Source organism: Monodelphis domestica, chromosome 3 (genome assembly GCF_027887165.1).
Source record: "Monodelphis domestica isolate mMonDom1 chromosome 3, mMonDom1.pri, whole genome shotgun sequence".
NCBI classification, from domain to species: Eukaryota; Metazoa; Chordata; class Mammalia; order Didelphimorphia; family Didelphidae; genus Monodelphis; species Monodelphis domestica.
This window is the reverse complement of record NC_077229.1, coordinates 95,108,573-95,118,577: the sequence shown is the minus strand read 5'-3', so window position 1 is coordinate 95,118,577 and position 10,005 is coordinate 95,108,573. Positions and strand designations below refer to the sequence as shown.

At 53.9% G+C, this 10,005-nt stretch overlaps 1 long non-coding RNA gene and 3 other non-coding genes across 5 annotated transcripts; all 4 read right to left on the bottom strand.

Moving 5' to 3' along the window:
• Positions 1–1,984: 1,984 nt before the first annotated feature.
• Positions 1,985–10,002, bottom strand: LOC130458293 (uncharacterized). Of its 2 annotated transcripts, none has more exons than XR_008917421.1 (2): positions 9,738–10,002; positions 1,985–8,986 (listed from the first exon to the last, which is right to left on the bottom strand). It is a non-coding gene; the product is annotated as an uncharacterized LOC130458293 (long non-coding RNA). The 2 variants fall into 2 exon arrangements; XR_008917420.1 differs by having other exon boundaries at positions 1,985–3,653.
• On the bottom strand, positions 3,215–3,287 carry MIR24-2 (microRNA mir-24-2). The gene has a single exon (NR_032240.1). It is a non-coding gene; the product is annotated as a microRNA mir-24-2 (primary transcript).
• On the bottom strand, positions 3,351–3,436 carry MIR27A (microRNA mir-27a). Its single transcript, NR_032239.1, has one exon. It is a non-coding gene; the product is annotated as a microRNA mir-27a (primary transcript).
• On the bottom strand, positions 3,533–3,605 carry MIR23A (microRNA mir-23a). Its single transcript, NR_032238.1, has one exon. It is a non-coding gene; the product is annotated as a microRNA mir-23a (primary transcript).
• Positions 10,003–10,005: the final 3 nt, after the last annotated feature.

Below are 10,005 nucleotides of genomic sequence, written 5' to 3'. Positions count from 1 at the left end.
GAATTCCAGGATAAGGTGAGAGCACCACAGAAGGCTCCATTGAAGGAACAGGGTTTTTTTAGCCTGGGAAAGACTGGAAGAGAGACATGACGAATGTCAACTATTTGAAGAATAAGAATTAGATTTGTTCTTGGCTTTAGGGAGTAAAAACTAGAAGCGGTAGAGGGAGGGGGAAGTTGTGTGGTGATGTAAGAGATATAAAGGGAAACTTTCTAATAATAGGAGCTGAGTTTCTGAAATCACTGATAGTAAAGCAAGGGCTACATGACAAACTGTCGATGTTGAGGAGAGGGTTTCTGGGATTGTTAAAGTACTGACTGGGGAAGAAGTAACTGGAGTGCCACCAGGGACTGTTAGATAAAGTTGGGAGTCTGATAGGTGAAGCTCCTGGGAACCAGGTGCATCCTGGTGTTTGAAGACTTGCTGGCATGTTTAGGTCTCTGCTGTGGATAGAAGATGGGGCGGACAGTCGGCTAAACTGCCATTTGGGTGAGATAATGATCTGAAGTCATCTACTCCCTCCTTCATCCCTGACAAGTGAAGATGCCCAAAGCAGCCTATTTCAGCTCTCAATATTAGGCATCTCCCCCACTATCATCAAGCTGATTTCTGCCTTCCTGCAACTTTCTACTCATTCCTAGTTCTGTCTTTAGAGGCCAAGCAAACTAAACCTAATCTCTTCCACAGGATGGCTGCCAAGTTCTGCCCCAAACCCCATCCTTAGATCCACTGGCCCAAACCTCTCTAATTTCTTCAAGTGATGCTCAAGTGGCACGGTGCCAAAGCCTTTTCCTGTACAAGTTGTCAAACTGAAGACTATCCAGATGGGGGCCTGGCCAGGGCAGGTGGTAGCAAGATTGTCTCATGCTTCTTCATCCCAATCCCAATCCCAATCCCAATCCGTGACAGAAATCAGCAGTCAGGTTCCCCTTTGCCTCATGACTCCTGCTGTAGAACGAAGGGTTCAACAAAGATGGGGTCCCTGTGTAGGGCTGGGCTTCCAGCAAGCCCATGTTTATGACTCGCCCCCAACCAAGCTGACTGCAGGGAGGAGGCAAGGCCAGAGGGGAACTAGAGATTGACTCTATGAGGCCTTTAGGCACGTAGTCTCCAGGGGGCGCTGTGTAAGTGCGGGTGTGAAGGATGTGCAGAGGGAAGTGGGTGCCGCGTCGCAGGGTAACGTAGGAAAGGGGCACGTGTGTGTCTGCATGGCCGCCAGGGGGCGTTTAGCTGTGTGCCTTTCTCACAGAACCGCCAGGGGGCACGCGAACACCGTGACCGCAAAGGCGACGGCCGCTACATCCGCAGACGGGGCAGGGTGCGGCGCGGGCCGCGTTGCCATTGGTCAGCTAAACTGTCCGTCATGACTGAGAGCAGGGCCTGTCCGCGAGTAACTAAGAGGGCGCCGGGCTGCAGGTAGGGTTCTCCCAGGCATCTGCGTTTTCCCCTAGTGCGAGGGCGGGGCCCGGGAGCCAGGGAACCGCCTGTTCCGAGCGAGCCGCGGCGGTGATGCAGGCCTCACCCCCACCTCCCGGAAACCCCCAATTAACCCCCACATAACCTCTGCCCCGCAGGTCCCCCGAGCCCCACTATCGTCAGCCCCTCCCCGCCACATCCTCACAATCGCCTGTCCCCCAACGTCCCCTCTATTGTCTGCCCGTCTGGCCCGATCCTCGCATCCCCTTATCGCCTAACCCCCCCTCATCCCCCCAACAACGAACTCCTCTGCATCTCCCAATATCCTCACTACTTCATCCTCCTCAGTACCCCCCTCTGTTTTCCCCAACTTCCTACCTCCCCTCCTTCTTCCCTCAGTTCCTCGACCCCTTACCTCTCCGAGCTCCTTCAGTCCCGACCCCCTTATCCGGGGCAGCTCCATCCCAGCCCTGTCAGCCCTTCTCCCAAGACCCGACCCGACGTTATGGAGACCGAGCTCCGTAGAAGGGAGCCAGCGTTCAAAGGAAGAGCACAACCAAAACCTGCCTGAGATGTCAGGCCTGAGCTTGAATCGCCTTTAATTGGAATGGGCAGATACATCATCATTCACCTTTCCTGCCCAGTTCTGTGTTGGCTTCAAGCCCTCAAGTAACCCCACTGTACACTTTATTCCTCACTTTCCCACCTAGATTTTCAGCCCTGCTTTGATGCTGGCAGGGGATGAATGGCTCACTCAGGAGGCACAGACCCCCTAGTCCAGGAAGAACGGTCTAAACTCGGTTTGTGTAGCGGTAGTCACTCGCTGTAGTGGAATGGCCCGAGTTCCTGTCTTTGTCCCAAATACACACTTAGAATAGATGGAGGAAGGCGCAGGATGTGTGTGTCAAGGGTTGAGGCAGGGGACAGTCGGAGAACTACTTCCTCAGTGGAAGGCAGTAGGGATAAGTACCCGTGTTGGCCTGCGGGAATCCAGCCTAACTCCCGTGAGTTTGGAGATGACTTGAAGAGAGAAGCTTTTGTAACAGCTGCTCCTTTTACCCAGAGGCACGGCCTACACAGAGGAGTTTTTCTTCTTTCCCCTCTGTCCCTAGAGGGCAAAACTAATGGGGATTCTTTAGAGGAGAGGGAACAGGAGGGGGAGAAAGTCATGGGCTCCTGCACTCCAACCTCACACAAGGCTTCCGCTCTGGGGGGACTCACACGGTCCATGAAACTAAAGGATCATTTGGTTTAGGATAGCCTCACTTTGAAAGCCCATTTAATGGTTCTAGGGCAGGGGTCTGAAGCCATTTCCTCTTTAGTAAGTTGCCAAACCTCAGCAAGGAAAGGGACATGGGTACTAGATCTAAGGGTCTGGAATGGAAAAAAGGAAGAAACTAAGGCAAGAGGCGGCCCTTTGCTGTTCCTTGTGGCTTAGGGGAAACCCTCAGGATGTATGTCTCTCATTTAAAGGGGAGGAGTTGGAGGAGGAATTAGGAAGATATAACTTGAGCTTGCTGAAATTATGCACAGAATGTACATTAGGCTCAGTAGTACGTCTCTGCATCCGCTTAGTTCCAGCCAAGTCTTCTTGTCCTGGTCCCTCTGCTCTCCTTGCAAAGCCACGAAGGTGCCAAGGCAGTCCTCAAATACCATTGGACACTAGAGACACAAAGCTAAAAAGTCAGCATGGCTGCAGTAGCTGAGGCAGCACCTCCATTCCCACCACGGTACCTGGGGGCCCTTCCAGCCTCCCATGCTCTCAGGGTCATAGGGCAGGTGTCTCCTGGAGAGGGCCAGACTCCTGTTCCTGCTGAACTGAGCCAGTTTATCCAAAGCAACTGTGTTTCAGCTCAGTAGGCACAGGAGGCAGAGCCCAGTGAGACCTAGAAGCAGACAGACGGGATGAAGAGCAAGGTGGCCAAGGGTAGGGGGGCAAGGGGAGCGGAACTTAGCCACTGTGAACACAATATGATGCTGACTCTGTTCACAAGGCAGCTAAGTCCTGCTCCTCAAGCCAGGCTGGGCAAGAGGGCCCACTCTTTGGGCTCTATGGCCCCACAAATATGCACCCAAACACAGTAGGAGTGGACCTGGCAGCTCCAGCAGCAGGGCCAGTGGTCAGTTGGAAATCCCTGGCAATGTGATTTGTGGCAGTAATCAAATCCCATCCCCAGGAACCCCAGCCGGCCAAGGCTCAGGGGTACTGGGTCCAGGACTGTTGAGGAAGCTCATACCTAGAGAGGAGAAAACAAAGACAATGAAAAAGAATCAACCACTCACTCCCATCCCCATACTACAGGCAATGTCAGCCTCCCACCTCCCCAGCCTCTTTAGACTCCAGCTTCCTCATCTATAAATTCAAGGATTAGACTAGAGGTTTTCAAAGGTCCCTTCCAACTACAAAAATATGATCCTATGATCTTTTCCTTCTTGAACCCAGAGGGAATGCTCTCTGCCAGCCTAAATATGTATGGATAGAGTCCTTTCCCCAGGAAGAAGCTTGGGTGGGTGAAGGGTGGGAAGTCCCTCTAGCTCTAGTAATCCAAGATCCAAAGCAGGGCCAAGGAATTCTTCCAGAAGTATACATCTGGATAAAGCTTCACTTCAGATGTACAGAAGCAGCTGGTGGGAAGAAGAGAAATCACGGACCTCTGGTGAAGATTGGGCAGGAGAAGGGGCATGCCTTGGCAGCCAGGGAGGACTTCTGGTCCCCAAATCCTAGATACCATCTTTCCCTTCCATTGTCCCCTGGGACTCCAACTCCCAACCCCAGTAGGTAGAGATCCCCAACAGAAGGAAGGAATATCCTTTCTCTCCAGCCAAGCAGGCCAAACAGGGCTAGGGAGAGAGGAAGAGAAATAGGGCGGCAGGCAGGCAGGGTAAGGAAGTGATCTCACACCAGCTGGCTCTGTTTCCTAGAAGCCCAAAGAGGAGGAGGAAACCACTGAGGCCTCCCCCCGCCCCCAGCCTCTGTCATGGCCCCACTGCTGGGCCTTATCCCTCCCTGGTGAAACCTGGTCCTTTTGGAGAGATTCCTAGCATCTCCAATGGATCCTCTCCTTGACTATGGGCTTAGTTAGCCATGTGTAAAGCCAGGAGGGCACCCCTTAAGGAGCAGCCCCAGAGAGCAAGGAGCAACAGATTCAACGGGGAGGGAAAAGATGTCACTCCCAAATTAGGATTTGGGGAAAAGATATCCAGTAGCCTCCACCCTTCACCGTAAGGCACCAACAACCCAGAACACTTCTTTTTTCCTAAGATGGGCACTAAAGGAGCTGGGCAAAGTACAGTCCAGCCAGGAATGATCTAGGAACAGAGACCCCCCAGCTTCCTGCCTCCTGTCTCCTAGCACCCGCCCTGCCCCAAGCTGCCTCCGGAAGTGAGGCAGCACATTGGTGTCCTGGGGAACAGAACAGAACGGGAAGGGCGGCCATCTGGCCCAGCCCGTTTCCTGTGGGGTTTCCCCTGCACACAGCCATGAACCTGGCCAAGGCCCACCCTGTCCCAGCAGACAAGACAGCCTTCTCCTCCAAAGCTCCCTACCCCTACAACCTTGTTTCACGAGACCTCAATGACCTTGGTCCAGTGAAATAACAAGAGGACACTTGTCAAGGAACCAGGGACTCCATTTAGGCCCCAGGCCCAATGAATAAGCAGGTGGGAGCCCCAGACAGGATTATGGGAATGGCTCAGAGGTGACAAGCCCAATCGAGAATGGGGAACAACTGAAATGCAACTCCCAGGAAAGTCTGAAGAGAAGAGGCAGACCCAAGAGTGACCACAAGGCAGATATGTACACAGGCACATTTAAAGTTCCCCCTACTCAGGCTCCCAAGGATGAATCAGGGGCAACTTCCAACACTGCCTCCAAACCCAGTCCCCACATACTTTCCACCCACTCCCTGGGCTGGATTGGAAAATACCAAACCATTCTGGCTCCACCCTGCCTCAGTCTGGCTGCCTGGGCTTGGGCCACAGGGCCAGGCCTGTCACTAATGGTTCAGACTAATGGGCTTAGATCCTCAACAGAGACACCACAAAGCAGGAGCTGGGGCCCACACATCAGATCCAGTGAGGAAAACCCTCCTGGGGCTATTTCCCCAACCAATACGATTCTCTTTAGAATGGGGCCTCTGACTGGAAATCATTCTCCTCAACCTCCCTCCCACTGGACAGCTGTTGAAGCAATGTCCCCCTCCCCCTAGCTGGGGCCTGGACAGCCACACTGAGAAGGCGCTCATGCTAGAGTAGAAAGTGCCGGAATAGATCTCCCAAACGAGAAACCTGCCTAGGTCAAAGGCAGAGGGCAACTACCATCTTACCTGAGGGCCTCTCTGCTGGTTTGCACCCAGGCAGCTACAGTTACTATAGAATCTTTAGTGGGGAAGAAGGAGGAGTCACCATGGGGTCTGAATTACTGTATAAATCGAAAAACCAGGCAAAACTACAGTCCCCAGTTCATCCTCTCTACTCTCTACTCCACCGCCATGATGTCTCTTGGAGGGGCAAAAGAACCAGTTCCCAATGGAGAAGTGAACAAATCACTATGTGCTAAAATAATCCCAGGACAGCCCTAAATTTGATTTCCCAGTGGGAGGGACTTCTCCCTCTAACCCACCCTCTTCCTTGTCACTCCAGCTAGAGATTTTGGCGTCCAGCATATTATTTGCTTCAGTGTCATAGAAGGATTCCATTCCCTGTCCTTCCAGGCCAGGAGCTTTAGGGGGATTTCCCTGAGCCAAAGTAGTAACCAGAACTATACCTCATTACCCTTTTGCATAAGTCATGAATTGCAACTTTTTAAATCCAAAACTGGGGTGGGGCAGTTCCTCAGGCCTGAGCCACTGTTTAAAACCAGGTCTATAAAAAGTCCTCAGAACCTTAATTCATTCTTTAAGACCTCATCTCATGACCCCTACTCCCACGAGGAAACCGCCTCTGCAACTCCCAGAAATACAAGGCCAATTCTATGTGGAAAGGCAGGTTTTCCCAAATGCCACCAATATTCATTCACATGCTGGGAGAACCCTTCAAGTCTCGGTGCCAAGTCTGGAATCCTAAGGAATCTGACACCATCTTTGTCCAGGATAGTGCCTGAAATGACTACACTCAAGGTGGCATGTTATTAGAGTGATAGCCCCTAACCCTAGATCCAAGAATCCATGAGGCCTCAGCCTCTACTTTGACCCAAGGACACCAAGCCTTCCCCTCAATGACTACTACTTAGGATGGATGCCCAGCTTCCACAAGCACCATCTCCAAAGGAGGGAACCCTGGGCTTTCCCATCTATCAGCTTGTTGTGGGCTTTATACTTTACAGGTAGAGAACCTCAAGACCAGAAAAGTTCAAGGGTGTACCCAAGACTACACAGTGAATTCAGGACAAAGCCAAGCCTGGACATCAGGATAAAGTCAATCTGGGTAAAGGGAAACCCTAGAGCAGAAAAAGAATGGGGTTAGAGGTAAGTAGTTCCCAGTGGGGCAAGATGGCCTCACCTGCACGGTGTAAAGAGATGGCCTAGAGCAAAGTCACCAGTGAAGAGTAAGGGTATGGGATTTGACTCAGAGGGATGCTTCCCCCTCTCCCATCCAACATCCTTTTGTGCATGCCCCAACAAGAGTGGGATAAAGGGAAAGGGTTCACTATCCCAACAGATTTATAGAAGACATTTAGAAAAGACTCTGGGGTGTGGTTTTGTTTAACATGTGCTTTGAGATCTACAAAAGTCTCTTACCCCTAGGGTGGATGGAAGGGTAGACTGCCTCCCCTCCTCCACTCCCTGTACCACAGAAGCCAATTAGCCCACAGGCTTGGGGGGTGGGGGTGGGGGAGGAGGGCATTGCAGCTGTATCCCTCTCAGAACATCTGGTCTCCAGTTGTGACAGGCATGGGGTGGGCCCCAAGGTGTCCAGAGTTGCCCCTTAAGGTTGATCTTAGTGTCCGTGTTCAGAGAAATGTGTACCAAAGGAAATTGGGTCCACGTACACCCCACCCCCTGAGGACTTGCCCTGTCATGTATGTGTCAGGATCCTGGCATAGTTTCCTGAGGGCTGACCCTGTACATCAGGAGCTTCTTAACTGGGGCTTGGGAGAGTGGTGAAAGCCCAGCAGCTGGGGAGCAAATCAAACCTCCAGGGGCCATCGGAGGGGGGAAGCAGAAAGGTCCAAGCCTGGATCCCAAGCCCATATACTCTAAGTATGTGAATCCTCAGTGTGAGATGGAGAAAGCTGTGTCTTTAAATCAAGGAGAGGTGCCCCAGCACCCTCCCCCTGCCTCAGAGCCCAGACAGGAAAAGTTGCTTTTCCTTCTGGGAGAACAGGCAAAGGGGGGGCAAGTCTAAGGACTTGGGAACTAGGGGTGGGAGGGGAGTTAAGTCAATCTGAGGGCCCCCACCCCTGCCTCAGGACCCAGAGCTGAGAGTTACAGATCTGTATAGACATAGCCATATCCCTTGGCCCTCAGTGTCCTCCAGCACCCACACCAGCAGGAGACTAGCTTAAGGCTGTGCCCCCACAGTGAATGGAGCCATCCAGACTCCCATCCCAGGCTCCTATTTTAGATAAGCATGGATTTGTCATGTGCCAGGGTGAGCAGTCAGTCTGGGACCAAGATTAGATCCCTTTGGGGTCATGGATCAGAGTTTTCCCTGTGTGAAGATAACTGGACCACATAAGGACAGAAATCTTGGCCTCAGCCTCTCCCTTCCCCCAGCTTCTCAAGGGCTAAGCTGGTATTGGGGCTCCAGACTGGAGTCATCTTTCTGGACACACCAGGCAGGGTCTTCCTTCATGACCTTGTGTCAGTCTAAGCCCTGAACATCCATGGCCCCTGGAAAGAGAGCAGGCCACCCTGAAGGGAGCAAGCACCTTAGCCTCTCTCCAGGCTAAAGAGTCCCCCGGATTGGGGGCTTTAGAGGAGACAAAACCCCTAGATGTCTGTATTTCACTTGGACACAGTGGCACAAGTATTCTTATCCTCACTTTGCAGAAGGAGAAATAAGCTCAGTGGAGTTAAATGATTCTTTTTCAAGGTCAGACAGCTGGTGTCAGAACAGGGATTCGAATCCAGGTCTCCTAAGTCCAAACCCAGCACTCTTATCACTACACAACACACTGAAATGAAGTGTTCCCTCCTGTAAGCTGTCACAGGCATGTGGGGGTGTAAGGGCAACTATATAACAATCCATCTGGGTTCAACCCCAGACCTCCTGGGGGGGTGGAGATTGCTCTCAATCCTGGTCCCCTAGAAGCTGAAAGGACTGGTCAAAATGACTGGGGAGGTGTAGATGGGTGGTCTTTGGTAGACCACACCCAAGACTTGGGCCTGGCTGAATATGGCCAGAGAATTTTTACCACTCCCACCCCAGGAAACCCAGGACACCCAGTCAGGCTTTAAGCCATGGCGGACCATGCACTGCCACCTCCCCACAAACCCCCCTCAAGCTCATACCTGAGCCAGCACTCCCCGAGCCCTTACTTGGCCCCTGGTGCCTCGGCACACAAACACACAGACAAACACACAGACACAGTTACAGCACAGAGAAGCCGCTCCAGGTTGTGGGGGTCCTGTTGGGAGAGAGTTCCGGCTAAAAATGGGGAAGAGAGGGAATGCTTAGGACAGCACTGACACCACCCCTCCTCGGGTCCTCAGGAGAACCCAGAGGAATACCCAGCATGGAATCTCCCTACTCACACAGCACACCCCCCCACCCCCTGAATATTGCCCCAAGGCTTTTGCGCAATGCCTGCCCCTACTCACAACCAGTCCCGGCTGGGTGGGGCGGCCCTTAAAGAACTTGAAAGGAGTTTGGGCCGTGGTTGGGGGAGGGGGCCAATGCTTCCCGCGCCTGGGTGGCCCCCAGGAGAACCTCCGGCTCTTTGCGGGGCGCGCACTGCGCCGGGGTCTCTTCGGTCTCCAGGTGCCCGGCAAGGGTCCCAGGACAGGCAGACCAAGCCGCGTACCCCGCTAATCAGACAGAGGAGACTTGGCTTCAGGCGCCCGCGCCCATGCCCTCCTCCCCCGCAGTCTCGGTGCCAGCCTGGGACTGAGGACCGTGCCAGGGGCGGAGGCGGGAGGGCTAGGGAGAGCGCCCAAAGCAGGCGAGGGCGCCTCGGGTTTAGCGACCTTCCTTTCCCTGCCCGCCGACCTCCAGGGGGCCCACACCCTTCCCGGGGCAGCCATCCCCCGCCCGCCCTCATACCCACCTTTGCCCCACCGGGCCTCCTCGGCCTGGCCCGACCCGGCCTGGAGCCCGCTCCTCCCGCCAAGAAGTCAGTCCCGGGAAAAGTAGTGACGGCCGCTCCCTCTTCCACTTACCAGGCGGAGACTCCGAGCTCCGGGAGCGGGAGGAGAAAGTAGGCGGCGGACGGGTAGGGGGCAAACGAGGGGCAGGCCTACCGACGGGTCCCCACCCTAGTCTCTGCCTGTCCGGCTCGAAGGAGAAATCCTTTTTAAAACCTTCGCCGTCTCCTCCCTCCTCATTACCGCCGGGGAGAGGGAGAAGGAGGGAGCCGGGAGGGAGGGGGTGGAGGCGGGCCGGGAGGGGCGGGGCCGCCGCCACCGTCCTGGGGACCCAGAGCAGAGC